General features: G+C 39.8%; 1 protein-coding gene across 4 annotated transcripts in view; it reads left to right on the top strand.

The window, feature by feature from the left end:
• LOC126171208 (protein LLP homolog) overlaps positions 1–20801 on the top strand; it is a 39759-nt gene that overhangs the window by 8583 nt on the left and 10375 nt on the right. The gene's annotated exons all lie outside the window — the stretch shown is intronic.

Here is a 20801-nt window from a genome sequence, read left to right as displayed (position 1 = left end):
ACGTTAAATCAGGAAATAGATCAAAGTCATGTGTCCAGAGTTAAAGATTCCAAGTGGCCATAATTACATCAAAATGAAGGCTAACATAGATAAGACCAAAATACAGTCAATTCTTTTTCTTGAACCGTTTCACTGAGAAAGATTGTACTGCAGTTCCTTCTATCAGTTGTTGCATAAATAGGAAAATGACATATATCTGAATATGTGCCCATGGGATACAGAATCAACTAAAATTGTTCAACAAACAAAAGAGGCTGGATCTGATAGGATAACTATACAGTTTTATATATAGTCTGTGAAAGAAGTTTCTCCTTTTCTAACAGCAGTCTACTTTAAGTCACTGGATTAATGATGCATTGCTACTGATTGTAAGAATGTGCAGCCTAATCCCTTTTTCAAAAACAGTCACTGAACAGATGCACGAAACTACAGTGTATATTGCTGATGTATGTTGTACAATTTTAGAACACGTTTTATGTTTATGTATTATGACCTTTCTGGAGAGAAGATACCACAGACATCGATCCTGCGAAAGCCAGCACCCTCTCTTTGTTCATGAAACACAGAAGGCAGTAGATAGGGGTGCCTAGGTTGGTGCCTTGTTCCTTCTCTTCAAGAATGCCTTCAGTACAGTTTTGGAGTCTACAGAATATCTGACCAGATTTTTAATTGGGTTAAAAAGTTCCTAGCAAGTAGAACACAGTATTTCATTCTTGACTGATAGAAATCCTTAGACATAAAAGTATGTTTAGGCATACCCTAAGGAAGTGTCATAGGACCATTAGTATTTACTGTGTTGTATAAATGACCCAGCAAATAATGTTTAAAGCTTCATGAAGCTGTTTGTGGATGCTGCTGTTGTATACGAAGCAGTTATGCTAGAAAATTGTAGCAGAATGCAGGAAGACTTTTTTAAGATTGACACTTGGCACAAGGATTGACAGATGACTCTCAACATAAACAGATATAAAATAAATAGGCAGAAAGACACATTATTATATGATTACACAATTGCTGAACGAGCACTGGAAGCAGTAACCTCCATTAAATACACTCCTGGAAATGGAAAAAAGAACACATTGACACGGGGTGTGTCAGACCCACCATACTTGCTCCGGACACTGCGAGAGGGCTGTACAAGCAATGATCACACGCACGGCACAGCGGACACATCAGGAACCGCGGTGTTGGCCGTCGAATGGCGCTAGCTGCGCAGCATTTGTGCACCGCCGCCGTCAGTGTCAGCCAGTTTGCCATGGCATATGGAGCTCCATCGCAGTCTTTAACACTGGTAGCATGCCGCGACAGCGTGGACGTGAACCGTATGTGCAGTTGACGGACTTTGAGCGAGGGCGTATAGTGGGCATGCGGGAGGCCGGGTGGACGTACCGCCGAATTGCTCAACACGTGGGGCGTGAGGTCTCCACAGTACATCGATGTTGTCGCCAGTGGTCGGCGGAAGGTGCACGTGCCCGTCGACCTGGGACCGGACCGCAGCGACGCACGGATGCACGCCAAGACTGTAGGATCCTACGCAGTGCCGTAGGGGACCGCACCGCCACTTCCCAGCAAATTAGGTACACTGTTGCTCCTGGGGTATCGGCGAGGACCATTCGCAACCGTCTCTATGAAGCTGGGCTACGGTCCCGCACACCGTTAGGCCGTCTTCCGCTCACGCCCCAACATCGTGCAGCCCGCCTCCAGTGGTGTCGCGACAGGCGTGAATGGAGGGACGAATGGAGACGTGTCGTCTTCAGCAATGAGAGTCGCTTCTGCCTTGGTGCCAATGATGGTCGTATGCGTGTTTGGTGCCGTGCAGGTGAGCGCCACAATCAGGACTGCATACGACCGAGGCACACAGGGCCAACACCCGGCATCATGGTGTGGGGAGCGATCTCCTACACTGGCCGTACACCACTGGTGATCGTCAAGGGGACACTGAATAGTGCACGGTACATCCAAACCGTCATCGAACCCATCGTTCTACCATTCCTAGACCGGCAAGGGAACTTGCTGTTCCAACAGGACAATGCACGTCCGCATGTATCCCGTGCCACCCAACATGCTCTAGAAGGTGTAAGTCAACTACCCTGGCCAGCAAGATCTCCGGATCTGTCCCCCATTGAGCATGTTTGGGACTGGATGAAGCGTCGTCTCGCGCGGTCTGCACGTCCAGCACGAACGCTGGTCCAACTGAGGCGCCAGGTGGAAATGGCATGGCAAGCCATTCCACAGGACTACATCCAGCATCTCTACGATCGTCTCCATGGGAGAATAGCAGCCTGCATTGCTGCGAAAGGTGGATATACACTGTACTAGTGCCGACATTGTGCATGCTCTGTTGCCTGTGTCTATGTGCCTGTGGTTCTGTCAGTGTGACCATGTGACATATCTGACCCCAGGAATGTGTCAATAAAGTTTCCCCTTCCTGGGACAATGAATTCACGGTGTTCTTATTTCAATTTCCAGGAGTGTATGTGCGAGTATGTGTGGGTAGCGATTTGAAGGGGAATGGTCACATAAAACTAATCATGAGAGACAAAGATATTTGACTAAAAGTCTTTGGAAGAATTCTCGGGAAATGTAGTCTACCTGTGAGGGTGCTAGTGTATACAATCCTCATTCAACAGATATCTTCATATTGCTTTTCAACTAAGACACATTATAGGGAAGATCCAAAGAATCTTTTTTCACATGCATGCCATTTGTGAGGACTTGTTTTAGTGGTATGCAAAGGTGCTCTCCACCACACACCGTAAAATGGTTTCTGGAATACAAGTGTGTGTGTGTGTGTGTGTGTGTGTGTGTGTGTGTGTGTGTGTGTGTGTTTTTCTCCAGCATCTCCTCCCAAAGCCATTGATTGATTTCAACCAAATATAGCACACAAATAGTGCACTTCACAGTATCACTACAGTGGGTATTAGATCCTGCTAGCTCACAAAGCAGTGGATATGGGCAAAACTTTTTTAAGCTCCTGATGCGTAGGCAGCCCTGCAAGACAGGCATGTCTTATCGACATGTTTCGCATGGGTTACACGTGGGAATGAGCCCAGGTGAGCAGTGGAGGGACAGAGAGACAGGGAGGGGGAGATGGATAAAGAGAGGGGGGAGGAGGAAATGGACAGAGAGTGAGGGAGGGAGGGGGGGGAGGGAGGGGGGTAGGAGAGGGACAGATGGTGAGGAGCGGTTAGAAAGGGAGAGAGGAGAGGAGGAGGTGGACAGAGAGTGTGTCAGTAAGGGTGAGATGGACAGAGCGAGGGGGGAAGGGGAGATCAGAAGGCAACTGGAAGATGTGGAGAGATAGTGGACAGGTGAAAAAGGAAGAGGGGAGAGGAGGAGGTGGACAGATAGAGAAGGAGGAGGAGATGAACAGGGGTGGGGGAAGGAAGATAGGGTTGGAGAGAGTGAGCAGAGGAGATGGACAAAGAGAGATGGCGGGAGTACATGTAGAGACAGAGAGTGGGAATGAGGAACTGGACAGACAGAGGTGGGAGGGTGAGGCAGACACAGAGGGGGGTGGGGGGGGATGTATACAATATGTGTGTCGAACGCATATGCGAGCAAAGCCAAAAATGGGTAATGTGTAGCATGTGCGCACACACACGCGCACACACACACACACACACACACACACACACACACACACACACACGTTGGGCTATACTTTCTTGTATTTTTAATTTGTTCTAAGTGCACAGATAACTTTGTATGCATCCTGTTGCTAATGTGCAGTGTGCTCCATTGTTTTCTTTTTGTATGACTACCACTCTAACAGACTCCTGCACTGTATAAGTTTCTGGACATAGACTTCATTATGTTATATGCCAGTATTCTCCATACTCACATGAAGGTGAAACGTAGATTAAATTTTTAATTGTGTACTAAGACTCATTCAAGCAATTTCTTTGTGCAGGAAGCTAAGGCATTCCTTGTTGTATCACACCTTATTGTTACCAAAGAGAGGTGTACAATGCAAATTGGATCAGTCTTCATAGAATGTGTGCCACTTGGTTTTTAAGTAGTATTAGCTGGATCAATCCGTACCAAGTGGTCCAGCATTGGTTGCTTGACCGTATCGGAAAAATTTTATATTCGCTGGGTGAATTCCCCAGTGTTTAGTAGTCACAAAAATATTTTTTTTTTGAAAACATTATTGTTTATTGTTTTGAAATGGTGGCCATATTTGTTGCAGGCCGCATCTCCCCCCCCCCCCCCCCCCCCGAGCATCTCCATTTTTTAGAATTATTCAGTAGTGGATTGCCCTAAGCCTTTCAGATAAAATGCATTTAGTTCAACAAACTCTGGGCTACAAATTAATGTCATTATCACTTAGCTGAATGTATTCATTAATATATTTTTAATAGTTCAAAGTTATCAGCCACAAATTAAAAAACTCAAATTTTTGAGCAGTAGTTTTCCGAAGAAAGATTAATTTCTCAACTTTAATATTCTTTCTGCTGAACTTTTTATAGAGTATCAATGGTGAGCAGCTTTCACTTAAAAAAAAATACACTATTTTAAAAAATGGATTTTTTTTTTTAATTTTTCCATTTTGTGGCCTGCAATATCTTTGTTGGAGGACCAGATAAAAATCTGAAAATTTCACAGTTAATAGACCTTTACGACATCAAACTTCAGTATAAATTTCAACCTTGAGATTCAATTGGAAGTTATGGAAAAAAGATTACAAACACGAGTCAAAAATATGTTTTTTAACATCTGCGATATCTGGAAGGCTAATCAAATGAAGTATACCAATTGCGTAATGTAACACACTACATTACACTAGCTAATGATTATTTGTCAAAACAATGCTGTGGTAATTGTTTCAGCAGGCTAACAATTGCATCTTCAAGCCTATACAAGTCTGATTGTTGGTTTCCCTCTTATACCAACAGTTGTCTACTCACACTTAAAAGCTAGAAGTTCTTGAAGTGTGCAGTTGAAAAATGGTGTCTGTGTTCTGTTGGTGTTATTAATAATGAAGCATGTCATAAAAGTGTGTATGGAGAGTATCCTAAAGATATTACTTTAATCGAAGATTACAGTGAAGAAGAAAAAGTGTTGTTTTACTTAAGAGTTGGCCCAGAGGTCGAATCAACGTGCAAGTACTATGAAATGAAATACTTAAAAAAATTTCATCATCTTTTTGGTCAGCCTTGCATGGACACTTTTGAGAAACATAAGAAAAACCTATAACAAAAGGTCTGCGAGAAATAACATTTGATCATTATTCTAAAAATAAAAGCCTTTTTGTCAGTCTCATACCAGGAAAATCATTGTGTCCAACATGTTACTCTAAGATATTTGTAATTCACAAGAGAATGGATAGTGAAACCTCAGATACAGAATTTTGTGACTTACCAGCAACCATTAAGAAACTAGATACAGCTTGTGAAATCCTGGGTATATCGCCTGCTAGTAAAATTAGAAAACTAAGTCAAAATAAAAGACGATGTGCCTTGAATACAAAAATTGAGAAAGTGGCGGCTACAGTGTAATAGACTTTGGAAGTTTCATTTCAAAATACAATTTGTACTAAGACAGATGGAAGGTCTAAAACTTCACCAACCAAATATGATGATATGATAGAAAAACTAAAAACTAAATGCAGTACTTGAAACAAAGAGGATAAAATTAAGCTTAGCAGCTTACTGACGAATTCTTGGAGTCGAGCAAAAGTTAGTGATGAATTTAATGTGTCAGAACGACTTGTTAAGTTAACAAGGCAATTAGTAAAAGAACAGGGAATTTTACCAGCATTACAAAAGAATAATGCATCTAATTTGGTAGGTAAAAACACAATCAATAAAGCTATTAAGTATTATGACGATGACAATAACAACAACAGCCATTTGATGTCTGGCAAAAAAAGACTGTGTTTCTCTGACACAAAATGGTTCTAAGATTCAAAGACAAAAAAGGTTAATATTGTGTAAATTAAATGAACTATTCACTGAATTTAAAAAAGAAAATCCTGAAATTAAAATTGGAAGATCAAAGTTTTGCGAGTTGAGACCAAGATGGTGTATTGTTGCAGGGACGCCTGGCACCCATAATGTTTGTGTTTGTATCATCAGAACATGAAGTTGATGATAGATGGGGCCAATCTTAGAGTTGACTATAAAGACCTTTTGGAAGTTATGGTATGCAATATTGACATTACAATTCTATGATCAAGGGAAACAGTGAAGATTGTCCAGACAAACAAGCCTTACTTTACATGTTTGAAGAATCCGAAGAAGAAGATTTGATACCTGACAATATAAAATACAAACAATGGGTGGCACAAGACAGAACTGAAATGGTGACAGTCATAAAATCACGAGAAGAGTTTTTTGAAGTGTTGGTGGCTAACCTTGAAAATCTGAAAATGTGTCATTTTATTGCAAAAGCTCAAAGTAAATTTTTGAAAAACAAAAAGCAAATCTTATTCCTTTGTTGTTCAAGATGAAGTACAAGTGCACCACTGGGTAAACAAACAGGCCACAGTTCATCCATTTGTATTCCATTATAAAGATAAAGATGAACCAATGAGCCACAGCTTTTGTGTCATAAGTGACTCTCTTGACCTCAACACTACAGCAGTGCACATTTTTCAGCTAAAATTAACAAACTACATTAAACAGCACCACCCTACCATAAAAAAAACTAATTTACTTCTTGGATGGGGCAGCAAATCAATATAAACACGAAAGAAAATATTAAAGAAGATTTTGGGTTTGATGTAGAATGGCACTTTTTCGCATCATGCCATGGGCAGAATACTTGTGATGGTGTTGGACGTACAACAAAGCAAGCTGTCACAAAAGCAAGTCTGCAGCGGATCGATGACAATCATATCATAACACCTCATGAAATGTTTGAATTCTGTAAAAAACATATCAAAGGAATTACCTATGTGTTTGTACAATGTGAGGAAATACAAGAAGTCTATGACAGTGTCTTGAAGGCACTCGATCTTTTCGTTGTTTTGTACCCCATTCACACAACTTACTGAAGTGTAAGATCACATCAACTTCGCCTGATAGTGAACTTCATCAGTGTGTAAAACTTGTACAACTGGTTCTTCAAAATAAAGACATACTGGCTTCTGTTTACGATGAACAGTGGTGGATTGGCAAAGTTGATAATATTGACTGTCAAAACCAAGATGTGTACATGTTGTATTTTATCACCCTGCAGGGCCAAGGGCATCTTTTAAAAAAATTGAGAAGGATCAAGTTTGGATGCCACTTAAAAATATACTACGGAAGCTGCCTCCCATGGAATTTACAACTGTGACTGGGCGAACTTATAATCTAACACCCAAACTGAGTGAAAAAATTTCTCAAATGTTCAGCGAGCGATGTACTAAAAACAAATAACAAGAGAACAATATAATGCAATTAGTAGACTTATTTTCAATAAAAAAGTAAGTAATCATAGATATGATTAAATTATATACTGTAAGTGATATATTTTATTCCATAAGCCTAGATATCGCATATGTTAAAAACGTATTTTTGGCTCATGTTTGTAATTTTTTTTCCATAACTTCCAGTTGAATCTCAAAGTTGAAATTTATGCTGAAGTTTGATATCATAAAGGTCTATTCACTGTGAAATTTTTAGATTTTTGTCTGGTTCCTCAACAAATATATTGCAGGCCACAAAATGGAAAAATTAAAAAATCCCATTTTTTGAAATAGTGCATTTTTTTAGGTTTAAGCTGCTTACCATTGATACTCTATAAAAAGTAACTATTCTATACAGTGTAATAAAATAGAGGGAAACATTCCACGTGGGAAAAATATATCTAAAAAGAAAGATGATGAGACTTACCAAACAAAAGCGCTGGCAGGTCGATAGACACACAAACAAACACAAACATACACACAAAATTCAAGCTTTCGCAACAAACGGTTGCTTCGTCAGGAAAGAGGGAAGGAGAGGGAAAGACGAAAGGATGTGGGTTTTAAGGGATAGGGTAAGGAGGCAATCCAATCCCGGGAGCGGAAAGACTTACCTTAGGGGGAAAAAAGGACAGGTATACACTCGCGCACACACACACATATCCATCCGCATATACACAGACACAAGCAGACATTTGTAAAGGCAAAGAGTTTGGGCAGAGATGTCAGTCGAGGCGGAAGTACAGAGGCAAAGATGTTGTTGAAAGACAGGTGAGGTATGAGCGGCGGCAAATTGAAATTAGAAATTACCGGAGATTGAGGCCTGGCGGATAGTGAGAAGAGAGGATATGCTGAAGGGCAAGTTCCCATCTCCGGAGTTCTGACAGGTTGGTGTTAGTGGGAAGTATCCAGATAACCCGGACGGTGTAACACTGTGCCAAGATGTGCTGGCCATGCACCAAGGCATGTTTAGCCACAGGGTGATCCTCATTACCAACAAACACTGTCTGCCTGTGTCCATTCATGCGAATGGACAGTTTGTTGCTGGTCTTTCCCACATAGAAGGCTTCACAGTGTAGGCAGGTCAGTTGGTAAATCACATGGGTGCTTTCACACGTGGCTCTGCCTTTGATCGTGTACACCTTCCGGGTTACAGGACTGGAGTAGGTGGTGGTGGGAGGGTGCATGGGACAGGTTTTACACCGGGGGCGGTTACAAGGGTAGGAGCCAGAGGGTAGGCAAGGTGGTTTGGGGATTTCATAGGGATGAACTAAGAGGTTACGTAGGTTAGGTGGATGGCGGAAAGACACTCTAGGTGGAGTGGGGAGGATTTCATGAAGGATGGATCTCATTTCAGGGCAGGATTTGAGGAAGTCGTATACCTGCTGGAGAGCCACATTCAGAATCTGATCCAGTCCCGGAAAGAATCCTGTCACAAGTGGGACACTTTTGTGGTTCTTCTGTGGGAGGTTCCAAGTTTGAGGAGATGAGGAAGTGGCTCTGGTTATTTGCTTCTGTACCAGGTCGGGAGGGTAGTTAAGGGATGTGAAAGCTGTTTTCAGGTTGTTGGTGTAATGGTTCAAGGATTCCGGACTGGAGCAGATTCGTTTGCCACGAAGACCTAGGCTGTAGGGAAGGGACCGTTTGATGTGGAATGGGTGGCAGCTGTCATAATGGAGGTAGTGTTGCTTGTTGGTGGGTTTGATGTGGACGGACATGTGAAGCTGGACATTGGACAGGTGAAGGTCAAAGTCAAGGAAAGTGGCATGGCATAGGACCAGGTGAATCTGGTGGAACCAAAGGAGTTGAGGTTGGAGAGGAAATTCTGAAGTTCTTCTTCACTGTGAGTCCAGATCATGAAAATGTCATCAATAAATCTGTACCAAACTTTGGGTTGGCAGGCCTGGGTAACCAAGGAGGCTTCCTCTAAGCGACCCATGAATAGGTTGGCGTACGAGGGGCCCATCCTGGTACCCATGGCTGTTCCCTTTAGTTGTTGGTATGTCTGGCCTTCGAAAGTGAAGAAGTTGTGGGTCAGGATGAAGCTGGCTAAGGTAATGAGGAAAGAGGTTTCAAGTAGGGTGGCAGGTGATCGGCGTGAAAGGAAGTGCTCCATCGCAGCGAGGCCCTGGACATGCGGAATATTTTTGTATAAGGAAGTGGCATCAATGGTTACAAGGATGGTTCCCGGGGGTAACAGACTGGGTAGGGATTCCAGGCGTTCGAGAAAGTGGTTGGTGTCTTTGATGAAGGAATTTCTGACTTCCAGCCTTGCCTCTCAATCCTTCTTAAAAAACCTTAATCCTACTCCCAACATCACCACTGCTGAAGCCCAGGCTATCCGTGATCTGAAGGCTGACCGGTCCATCGTCATTCTTCCAGCGGACAAGGGTTCCATGACCGTGGTACTTGATCGTCGGGAGTATGTGGCTGAGGGACTGCGTCAGCTTTCAGACAACACCACATACAAAGTAGGCCAAGGTAATCCCATTCCTGATGTCCAGGCAGAGCTCCAAGGAATCCTCAGAACCTTAGGCCCCCTACAAAACCTTTCACCTGACTCCATCAACCTCCTAACCCCACCGACACCCCGCACCCCTACCTTCTACCTTCTTCCTAAAATTCACAAACCCAATCATCCCGGCCGCCCCATTGTAGCTGGTTACCAAGCCCCCACAGAATGTATCTCTGCCTACGTAGATCAACACCTTCAACCCATTACATGCAGTCTCCCATCCTTCATCAAAGACACCAACCACTTTCTCGAACGCCTGGAATCCTTACCCAATCCGTTACCCCCAGAAACCATCCTTGTAACCATTGATGCCACTTCCTTATACACAAATATCCCGCACGTCCAGGGCCTCGCTGCGATGGAGCACTTCCTTTCACGCCGATCACCTGCTACCCTACCTAAAACCTCTTTCCTCATTACCTTAGCCAGCTTCATCCTGACCCACAACTTCTTCACTTTTGAAGACCAGACATACCAACAATTAAAGGGAACAGCCATGGGTACCAGGATGGCCCCTTCGTACGCCAACCTATTCATGGGTCGCTTAGAGGAAGCCTTCTTGGTTACCCAGGCCTGCCAACCCAAAGTTTGGTACAGATTTATTGATGGCATCTTCATGATCTGGACTCACAGTGAAGAACAACTCCAGAATTTCCTCTCCAACCTCAACTCCTTTGGTTCCATCAGATTCACCTGGTCCTACTCTAAATCCCATGCCACTTTCCTTGATGTTGACCTTCACCTGTCCAATGGCCAGCTTCACATGTCCGTCCACATCAAACCCACCAAGAAGCAACAGTACCTCCATTACGACAGCTGCCACCCATTCCACATCAAACGGTCCCTTCCCTACAGCCTAGGTCTTCGTGGCAAACGAATCTGCTCCAGTCCGGAATCCCTGAAGCATTAGACCAACAACCTGACAACAGCTCTCGCATCCTGCAACTACCCTCCCGACCTGGCACAGAAGCAAATAACCAGAGCCACTTCCTCATCCCCTCAAACCCAGAACCTCCCACAGAAGAACCACAAAAGTGCCCCACTGGTGACAGGATACTTTCCGGGACTGGATCAGATTCTGAATGTGGCTCTCCAGCAGGGATACGACTTCCTCAAATCCTGCCCTGAAATGAGATCCATCCTTCATGAAATCCTCCCCACTCCACCAAGAGTGTCTTTCCGCCGTCCACCTAACCTTCGTAACCTCTTAGTTCATCCCTATGAAATCCCCAGACCACCTTCCCTACTCTCTGGCTCCTACCCTTGTAACCGCCCCCGGTGTAAAACCTGTCCCATGTACCCTCCCACCACCAGCTACTCCAGTCCTGTAACCCGGAAGGTGTACACAATCAAAGGCAGAGCCACGTGTGAAAGCACCCACGTGATCTACCAACTGACCTGCCTACACTGTGATGCATTCTATGTGGGAATGACCAGCAACAAACTGTCCATTCGCATGAATGGACACAGGCAGACAGTGTTTGTTGATAATGAGGATCACCCTGATGCTAAACATGCCTTGGTGCACGGCCAGCACATCTTGGCGCAGTGTTACACCGTCCGGGTTATCTGGATACTTGTTCAGTTTTATGAAACCAGACGAAGAACATTCTTGGCAACACTGACGCTGCAAAACACTTACAAGCTTTTCAGACTGTTTCTGACCATCGTGTACAATTTTCGTATCGTCATTTAATTGATTTTATCACAATAGTATTAGGTTTTGAAACATTTTGCTGGTGGAGGTATAGCTACAGCAATCTTCTTCATTTATTTGACCTGTTTGTATTCTGGGTAACAAGTGACTTGGTAGTTTCTCTTTTCTTGTCCTCTATTTCCTCATTCAGAAGCTGATTTTCTACCAACCACATGTTCTTGGCATGTCACCATGTTCTTCCCAAAATCCTACAAAATTATTTCAAATGCTCACCCCATCTTTGTCCATTCCCTTTCTTTCTCTCTTTCTTAAAAAGACTTCATTTCATTTTGTGGTCACTTATAATTAATTTGGTGGTACATTTTTCTTTCTTTCTTTTCTAATAGCTCTATTTTTCTTTTGTTGTTCAGTGTCTGCTTTTCTGTGCACTATTGTTATCTCTCTTCTGTGTTGACTTGTTATATCTCTTCTGTGTTGACTTATATGTTAGTTCTACGTTCCCCTCACTTCCTTTATTTTCTTCTTTATTAAGCCTATTTACAGTACCAATTTCCTTTTTTGAAACCTTGTGTCCAGATGGCTTTTTTTAAAATATATATTCTGTGTTTTCCTGTCTTGTCATAAGAGATGTCAATCATATTATATTTAATTTTTAAACCATTTCCTAAGTATCTTATTTATTTATTTTGCTAGTCAACACCAACGCATTGACAGGTGCAAACCACTCCAACTTAAGACCTTGTATTATTAAACATGATATAATCTTCATTTGTCTAGATGGTGTTTTTATAAAATGATATTATTGGTTCAGTTCTGCCAGCAGTCTTTTATAGATCATATAATATCATTACAGCCTTTATAACTCAAGGGCAATTGCAAGCACAATCAAAATTGGTAATATAATTTTATAAACTCATGATCTAGACAAATAAAGGCTATATTAAAAATTAAGATCACTGTTCTACATTCTTGTGCGTGTCAAGCCTTAAAAATTTTTTGAACAGAGACCCATGCTTTATTTTCGCTGTTTATCAGAGTCTTCCATATTCTTGTTATTTTTTACTGCGAGGAGTTTAAATTAGATTAGTGACAGAGCATTGCCATATTCTAACCTTGAATTTAGCTTTGAAAGTAATTTCCTTTCGTGTGTAGTTTATAGAGATCTTGTCTTTCCAGATTCTTCCCAATTTTGAGGAGCATTTTCCTTCTGTCACGTCACACCCTTTTTATTCTTTTAAATCAACCAACACAACTATATTGTTTTATTCTCTAGCGGCTCTACCTCTCGTTGTACTTGACACAAAAGATTTGCTACAAGCAAGATATACTTTTCTTAAGCCTTTATTTTTTTAGCCTATTTATTCACTTGGTTCTATGTTCAGTGAGACCTTAGAAAGTTCTGTGCAAGAAACAGTCAGCAGTGGAATCCCTAAATGGTGTTGTTTGGTTCAGTACTGTTACTCTCTAGGGTTAGTTCTTTGTCCAACACATCTCAAATCAAACGATGCAGATTCCCTGTTACCTTGTCATCTCTAATTTTCCACATGACAGTTATTGTACAAACTTTCCTAACTTTTTTATTTCCTTGAGTTGATAGTTTTTCCTCTGTGATAACTCCTTGCAGGTCCTGGAATTTTAGTTTCTTTGTGGTTCTGTGCAGTTTAGAAGGGTACTAGCTGACAAAAAATGCTAGTCTCTTTAATTATAGTGGCTGACCTTTCCAATAAAACAGATGTTGGAGACTGTAGACATTCTCCACAATAAACTCTAATAAAAATTCCCTAGTATTACTTTTCTCGAAGTGTTCTTTCAGGTTTTACAGTCGGTTTGTATCCAGCTTCTTTTTTCTGCTCTGATGATTATTGCAACTGTTGTTTGTTGAATAAAGTCATCCATTCTTTCTTAGTTTTGTTGGAATACCCCACCTTCTAGGCTCAGTATCACTCAGCGATACCATCATCACAGTTTTGTTCCACCATTTCTAGTTCATCTCCTTTTAAGGTCTAGATTTTGAGCTACCTTTATTAATTAGTCTTTAATGTATTCCCAAATTCACATCTTCCTCTTTAATTTGTAGTTGTTTTTGTTTTCTTTGAGATGTTTGGTGTCAGCACTTGGTTTCTTTCTGGCTTTTCTTTAGTGGCTATTCACCTGGCATTTTACTTTAATTTCTGAGAAATTCCATATTGGTCTGTGTCAGTATACAAGCTTTTATGTATTTTGATACTCATATTTCTTGTGTTGTTGTTCTGATTGCAATATGATCAATCTGAAACTCACTACATTGCGAGTGATGGAGATCCACGTTCTTTTCTTCTATAGGAGGACACTCAAATAAGCAGACAGGAGTTTACATCATAATACTTACCAAAGGAGCTTTACGATTTCTGTTAATCCTTTTATGGGCCAGGTAATGTCCTACAGACATGTTCTTCTTCTTCTTCTTCATTGTTTACCAACTTGCACTTTTCTCATATGACATACAGAAAGCCTTGGATCAAGGCAGTAAGGTAGTGCTGATTTCCGAAAAACATTTGACTCAGTACCACACCTACACTCGTTGTCAAAAGTTCAGTAATTTGGGGTATCAAGTGAAATTTGCGACAGGATTGAGGATTTTTTGGTGAGGAGAATGCAGCGTGTTACCTTGGAGGCTCATCATCAGATGTAGAAGTAACTTCAGGGGTGCCCCAGGGAAGTGTTTTGGGGCCCTTGCTGTTCATGTTGTATAATAATGACTTGCTGACGATTTTAATAGTAGCCTTTGACTTTTTGCGGATGACACAGTTATCTATAATGAAGTACTGTCTGCATAAATATTCAGTCAGATCTTGATAAGATTTCAAAGTGGAGCAATGGTTGGAAACTTCCTTTAAATGTTCAGAAATGTAAGATTGTGCACTTCACAGAACGAAAAAAAGAGTAGCATCCTATGACTATGATATCAATGAGTCACAGTTGGATGTGGCCAACTAATTCAAATACCTGGGTGAAACACCCTGTAGGGATATGAAATGGAATGACCACATAGGTTCAGTTGTGGGTAAAGCAAGTGGTAGACTACGGGTTATTTGTAGAATGCTGGGGAAGTACTGTTTGCTTACAAATAACTCATGCGGCCCATTCTAGAATATTGCTTAAGTTTGTGAGACCAATACTAGACAGGACTAATGGGGGATATTGAATGTATACATAGAAGGGCAGCACGAAAGGTCACAGGGTTATTTGACTCATGGGAGAATCTCACAGAGATATTGAAGAAACTGAGCTGGCAGACTCTTGAAGATAGATGTAAACTATACTGAGAAAGTGTACTAACGAAGTTTCAAGAACCGGCCCTTAATGGTGACTCTAGGAATGTACTACAATCCTCTATGTATCGCTTACCTAGGGATCGTGAGGACAAGATTAGATAATTACAGCATGCTCAGAGGCATTTGAACAATCATTCTTCCCCTGTCGTTATGTGACTGGAATGTGAAGAAACCCTAATGACTGGTACAATGGGTCGTACTATCTGCAGTGGACTTTGCGGTGTTTTTCAGAATGGGGATGTATGAGAACATCTGATGCTCCCAAAGGGACATTTGTCAGTGACAAAATTATTAGAATTTTCAGGATAAAATTTATTAGTTTAAATGAATATCAGATTGTTTCTCCAACTTTTTATTTTATTTATTTATTTTTTTCTTTTTACATTTGCTGCATCATTTTCACCCTGGTTGAAATTGTACATTAAAATAATTCATGAAATAAATGAAACTATAGATTGTGAACAAAACGTTTTGAAAGTGTGTTTTTGAAGTGAGAACCACTTGCATCACAACACTTTTGTACACACTGTATCACTGATGAATTTACTGCTGTCATCGTATCATGAGTAATTACTTTATACGCACCAGTAATTTGCTCTCTCATGTCTTCCACAGTTCTTCAGTCCTCCTTATGGATCGCATACTAAACATTACAGGGGAAGGAGCAGTAATGGTGTCAAGTGAGGCAATCATGCTGGGATACCTCTAAATAGGACTGCCTATTTCCACAGACCGTTTTAAAAATAAGCAGTTTAGTGTACCTGCTGCTGCTGAAGAATTACGGGCAGGGGATCCACAGTGTTGGAACCACATCATTTGATAAGTTCTTGATAACACATTTTCGTCTCTTAAGAACAAGGATATTTAGTTTTCCCTGTTCAGTATGCCTTCAGTGAAATAAAGGCTGATTACATGCTGTTTGATTATACCACATCACACTCCACTATCATTAGCCGATCACCTGATGAAGGCAGTGTGGTTTTTATGTAGACCGGTAGTTCATGTTTCCCAAATTTACTTGCCTATGATTTGACCTCATAAGTAAATAATATTTTCTCCGCAGAATTGTTATTTTGCTGGAGGACCCAATGAGGTTATTCAAAATTATGTTGAAAATTACTGCCATGTAACTTTTGGTGTAGAGAAATATGTATGTATGTGAAGAACACAGAAAAAAAATATTGGGCTAATGCCAATGTCTGCATTTGATGAGAATCGGCAGCGGCAGCTTGATTGGTAGCAGCCTTCCTTTGTATATGTTCCCTTGGAACAAAATCTCTGTCACACAAATTCATTTGATGGTATTAATAAAAGTGGGACGAATTAGACAGATACTTCTTGAGAACCAGTCTACCTAGATTTCTGCTGCTATTGATGCATTTTGCTGACCTTTGTCATAAATTAAGAGCATGCCAACCAATTTTTCAGTAGTAAATGTCATTTTTATGCATTACTAATTATTTGAGTTTGTGGATGTTTCACAAGCAACACACTTAAATGAATTGCAGCAGTCCTCATAACAAACATGATTTATGTAGATAATGGTTGAGGCATTCCATGTCAAATCAACACAACTATTTTACCTCACCCACTTAGATTTTCCTGAAAGTTGGTATACTTATAGTGGGCACTGAGACTAAGATAAATACCAAATTTCAATTTTTTATCTGAAACCATTCCTGAAATATGGCTATGTAAACTTTTCAAAAACCAGCCAAAAATGTGTGAAAGGACTTTTTTTAATTTGTCCTAGGAGCTGCCCTAATTGAGCTAGAGAACTGGGAAAGGTGTCATTTTGCAGCATTTTGCATGCTCTTTCCAGGGATATGCAACAAAACATAGCTTCTAACTAATAACCTTTTTCAAAATACTAATTAATATTTTGATTTAATTTTAATTTTTTTACAAAAAGTACATAATTGAAAATTTTCAAAATATTTCCATAACTACTTCATACTATTGTAAATCACATGGCAAAATATAAATCTGGGATGATGGGTTTATTGTTAAAAAAAAAATTATTCTGGACTCTTGTTTTTCACTAACGGCCCTAGTTTGACCAAACTGACCTTTAACAAACAGGAATTTCTTTAAAATATACTGAAAGGTAAGTAAAAAAAGTATTAGAAATATCAAAACATCACCTTATTAAACTAAAACTATTCAGCGTATTTTATAATTAAGTTGATTGCTTATTTTAATTTCATACAACTTCACTAACAGTATATTAACCGATATAACAAAAATAAGAAATTGAGCATTTAACTACAAACTGAAATAAAGTATGAATAAGTACAAGTATTTACATAATAGTTCTGGTCCATGATGTTTGAAATGGAACTATTAAACAAATGAAATACGTAATGTTCTTTTTTGAGTAACAGGTATCTGCACATAGCTAAATTTAACACAATAGGTACTAACAATAATTTTGAAACAACTTTCTATAAAATATACATTAACACTAACCTGAGACAAAAATTAAGTTTTTGAGTTGAAAACTGTTTCCCAATAAATTGTGTTGGAACTTCACATATTACATTTTAATAAAGCTGACTGGGTTTGGTTTACATCACTTTCATTAAGAATGTATGTTCTCCCTGTCGGAGTAAATGGATTCACTTTTGTGAGAACATCCACAACTGACACCCACAGAACATCTGCATGCGGAGGATAAGAGAATGACTTAGCTGGTCCACATGGATGAAGAAAAGTCATTTTCACTTCATCAAGTTCATCGTTTTTTTCTAAAATGTACCCAAGCCACCAGCTTCTGCCATATACAGTGGTGACATACCCTGATACATCTTGTAACTTCAGTTTGTCTGGTGATGTAGTTACTTCCCTCTCCCAACTCTGCACATCACCTGAGAAGTATTTGACTATTAATTTTGATGTAGTGTTGGAAATGAAAGTGTGAAATTGCTGTGTTCCTTTGATTGTCAATGCCTCTTCAAGTTGGCTTTTTAAGAATATTTCTGAAGCAGCGTAGTTTTCTTGAGTGGAATATGCAAAATCAGCATATGTGATATTATCCACTGCCCACTCAAATAGATCTCGTGCGGTTTGGATCTGATTTTGGTATGGCCTTTGCAAACTTGCACGAGCTGCCAGTCTCTTTACTGAACCCCCTACTCCATCACAAGGCCCTTTCCCATGTGCTGTGGCTGAAAAGTGCCACTCAGCTTTTATGTTGAAGTCTTCCTCATGAAGGCAAAGATCCAGGAAGGTTTTCTTATTTTTATACTGAGCGTCAGAGTAATAGTATATCTTTTTTGGAATCTTTTGAAATTTATTTGTTAGATATGAAATTAGCTTCTTTTGAAAGGTGTAAACCGCAGTTGTATTGTGCTCCAGGCAATCAGAAACGGTGACAAAGCTCATATGCTCAATTTTGTCTTCCATTTTGTAATATATAACAAAAAGATGAATGGTAATCTGTTGTCTTGTCCAGTGGAAACTCTGAGCATCATCCTGTAGAACTATACTATGATTTTCTGAAAAATCACATATGACAACAAATTCAGATTCCATAAGGTTTTCTCTTGTGGAGTTAAGGAATGTTCATTGTTGCTTGGCAATGAAGTCATGCCGTATCAAAGTCGACATCTTACTACAAAATAAATCTATGAATTCTTCAGAAGTTTTCTGAACAATTTCCAGATTACATCGGTCAACTGACATCCACTGTCGGAACTGAACTTGTTCAATTAAGTTTTCATGAAAAGAGTGTTTTAAAATTTTACGTATGACAGTTTCTCCTGGGCAGTATTCACAGTTTCCCATGTTGCAATCAACTAATGAGGAGTTGCAAAGCATTTTTGCAATGCACTGCTTATAATTGTTTAAGCTGCTGTTTGTTACTGTATTTAGTTTGGCAATTTCTATCATTTATTTTATGTTTTGATGAGTTGTGCACACGCAGACAGTGTGTGTGCCACTCCGGCCAGCTAATACACAATGTTTTGGTCTGAACTCAGAAAATTTAAAGAAACCTATTTTTATGTTAGGAAACTTGTCTTTAAAATGTTTGTAAGCTTCTTTAAGGTTACACAAAATAAGTCTTTTTGATATTTTTGTTTTATTTCAACTTGTTTCTGTAATTGCCACACAATCTTTAATACCTAGCATTGCCCTGCTAACTTTATCATTTTCATAAAATGAATGTACAGTTTTGACAGTTTCTGTTGGTAAACACTTCCCTGGTTTTGAGTTTGGACCCTCCATGAATCCTCTCTCTTTCAAAATTTGTTTGGGCTGCCGAACAATGTAATTAGGAGCATTAAATTCCCTCATTATTTTCCTGACACTCCACTTTTCAGGTAAACTTGTAAGAATCATTAGTTTTTTTGCTCTACTTATGGAATTTTTAAAGTTTCTTTTAAGATTTTCAAGAACGGATTCATCAGTATCAGTATCTGACGAAGAAGTTTCAGGAGCAACAAAAAGTTTACGTGTCATTGATGAGATTTTCTTCACTTTTGATTTGGCGTAATGCCTAGATGTTAGTTTTCCTTTGTCAATTGGGGACTCACCTAGTTCTTGAAGTGTTGTGTTAGATGTTTTAACAGCTACTGAAGTTGGAGTGAAGTCAGGGTCAGGGTCTTGGTCTCGGATGATTATCTCTGATCCAGAAGATTCCTCTTCAACACTTTCATCACTGATGGGCTCTGGTGTATTTTTCAATTTGGTTACATCTTTCCTACATTTATCACAAATCTTGGCACCACCTGGTATTTGAGGAAATAATTTGGGCATCTCTCAGTTTTTTTTCTGTCTCTTAATAAAATGATTTGACTTCTTCAATGGATTACAACACTGCACTCTTACAGCACCGCACTTTTTACTTGGTTCCATATTTATACAAAAACCACTTATAAACTGTTCAGTGTATAGATTTACTTGAAAATGAACTATTAAATATAATAGATACAGACTGGTCAACACAGAGGTAACAATTGATTTGCACTAAAACCACAGTGCACAATAATGCTGTAGGCACACAAAGCCTGAGAAGGTAACAATGCAGACTACATCATCTCAACAATGGCTCCAGTCTCTGAATTATTGTACAGACATCAAGCCCTATGTATATGGTCCTCTACTGATGTACTACCTTAAAGGTCAGTTTGGTCAAACTAGGGCCGTTAGTGAAAAAACAAGAGTCCGGAATAATTTTTTTTAACAATGAACCCATCATCATCCCACATTTATATTTTGCCATGTGATTTACAACAGTATGAAGTAGTTATGGAAATATTTTGAAAATTTTCAATTATGTACTTTTTGTAAAAAAATTAAATCAAAATATTAATTACCATTTTGAAAAAGGTTATTAATTAGAAGCTATGTTTTTTGTCTATCACTGGAAAGAGCATGAAAAATGTTGCAAAATGACACCTTTCCCAGTCCTCTAGCTCAATTAGGGCAGCTCCTAGGGCAATTTAAAAGAAGTCCGTTCACACATTTTTGGCCAGTTTTTGAAAAGTGTACATGACCATATTTCAGGAATGGTTTGAGGTAAAAAATTGAAATTTGGTATTTTTCTTAGTTTCAGCACCCACTATAAGTATACCAACTTTCAGCAAAATCTAAGAGGATGAGGTAAAATTTTTATTTAAAGTGTGTTGATTTGACATGGAATGACTTGGTTCTCTTGCACTTTAGTTAATTTCTCCGAAGGACAACCCACAACTGACAACCTCTCTCTTCTCTTGATGACACGGATTCCTATTGAGAGTAGCACAAATGTTGTGTAGCTATTGCCTCACAGTGCGAGTTCCCTTAGAGAGTGGTGGACTACTCAACAGCTGCAAAACAGAACAAAAATTCTTATAATCATTATTCCATTATTTCTTAGGTGGTCTTCAGAAGAGTTATAAAACTAAATTTGCCTCATCTAAATCAGCTACTTTGGCAGCA

Source organism: Schistocerca cancellata, chromosome 1 (assembly GCF_023864275.1).
Source record: "Schistocerca cancellata isolate TAMUIC-IGC-003103 chromosome 1, iqSchCanc2.1, whole genome shotgun sequence".
Taxonomy (NCBI): Eukaryota; Metazoa; Arthropoda; class Insecta; order Orthoptera; family Acrididae; genus Schistocerca; species Schistocerca cancellata.
The sequence above is the reverse complement of the archived record's forward strand: the minus strand, read 5'-3'. Positions and strand labels throughout refer to the sequence as shown.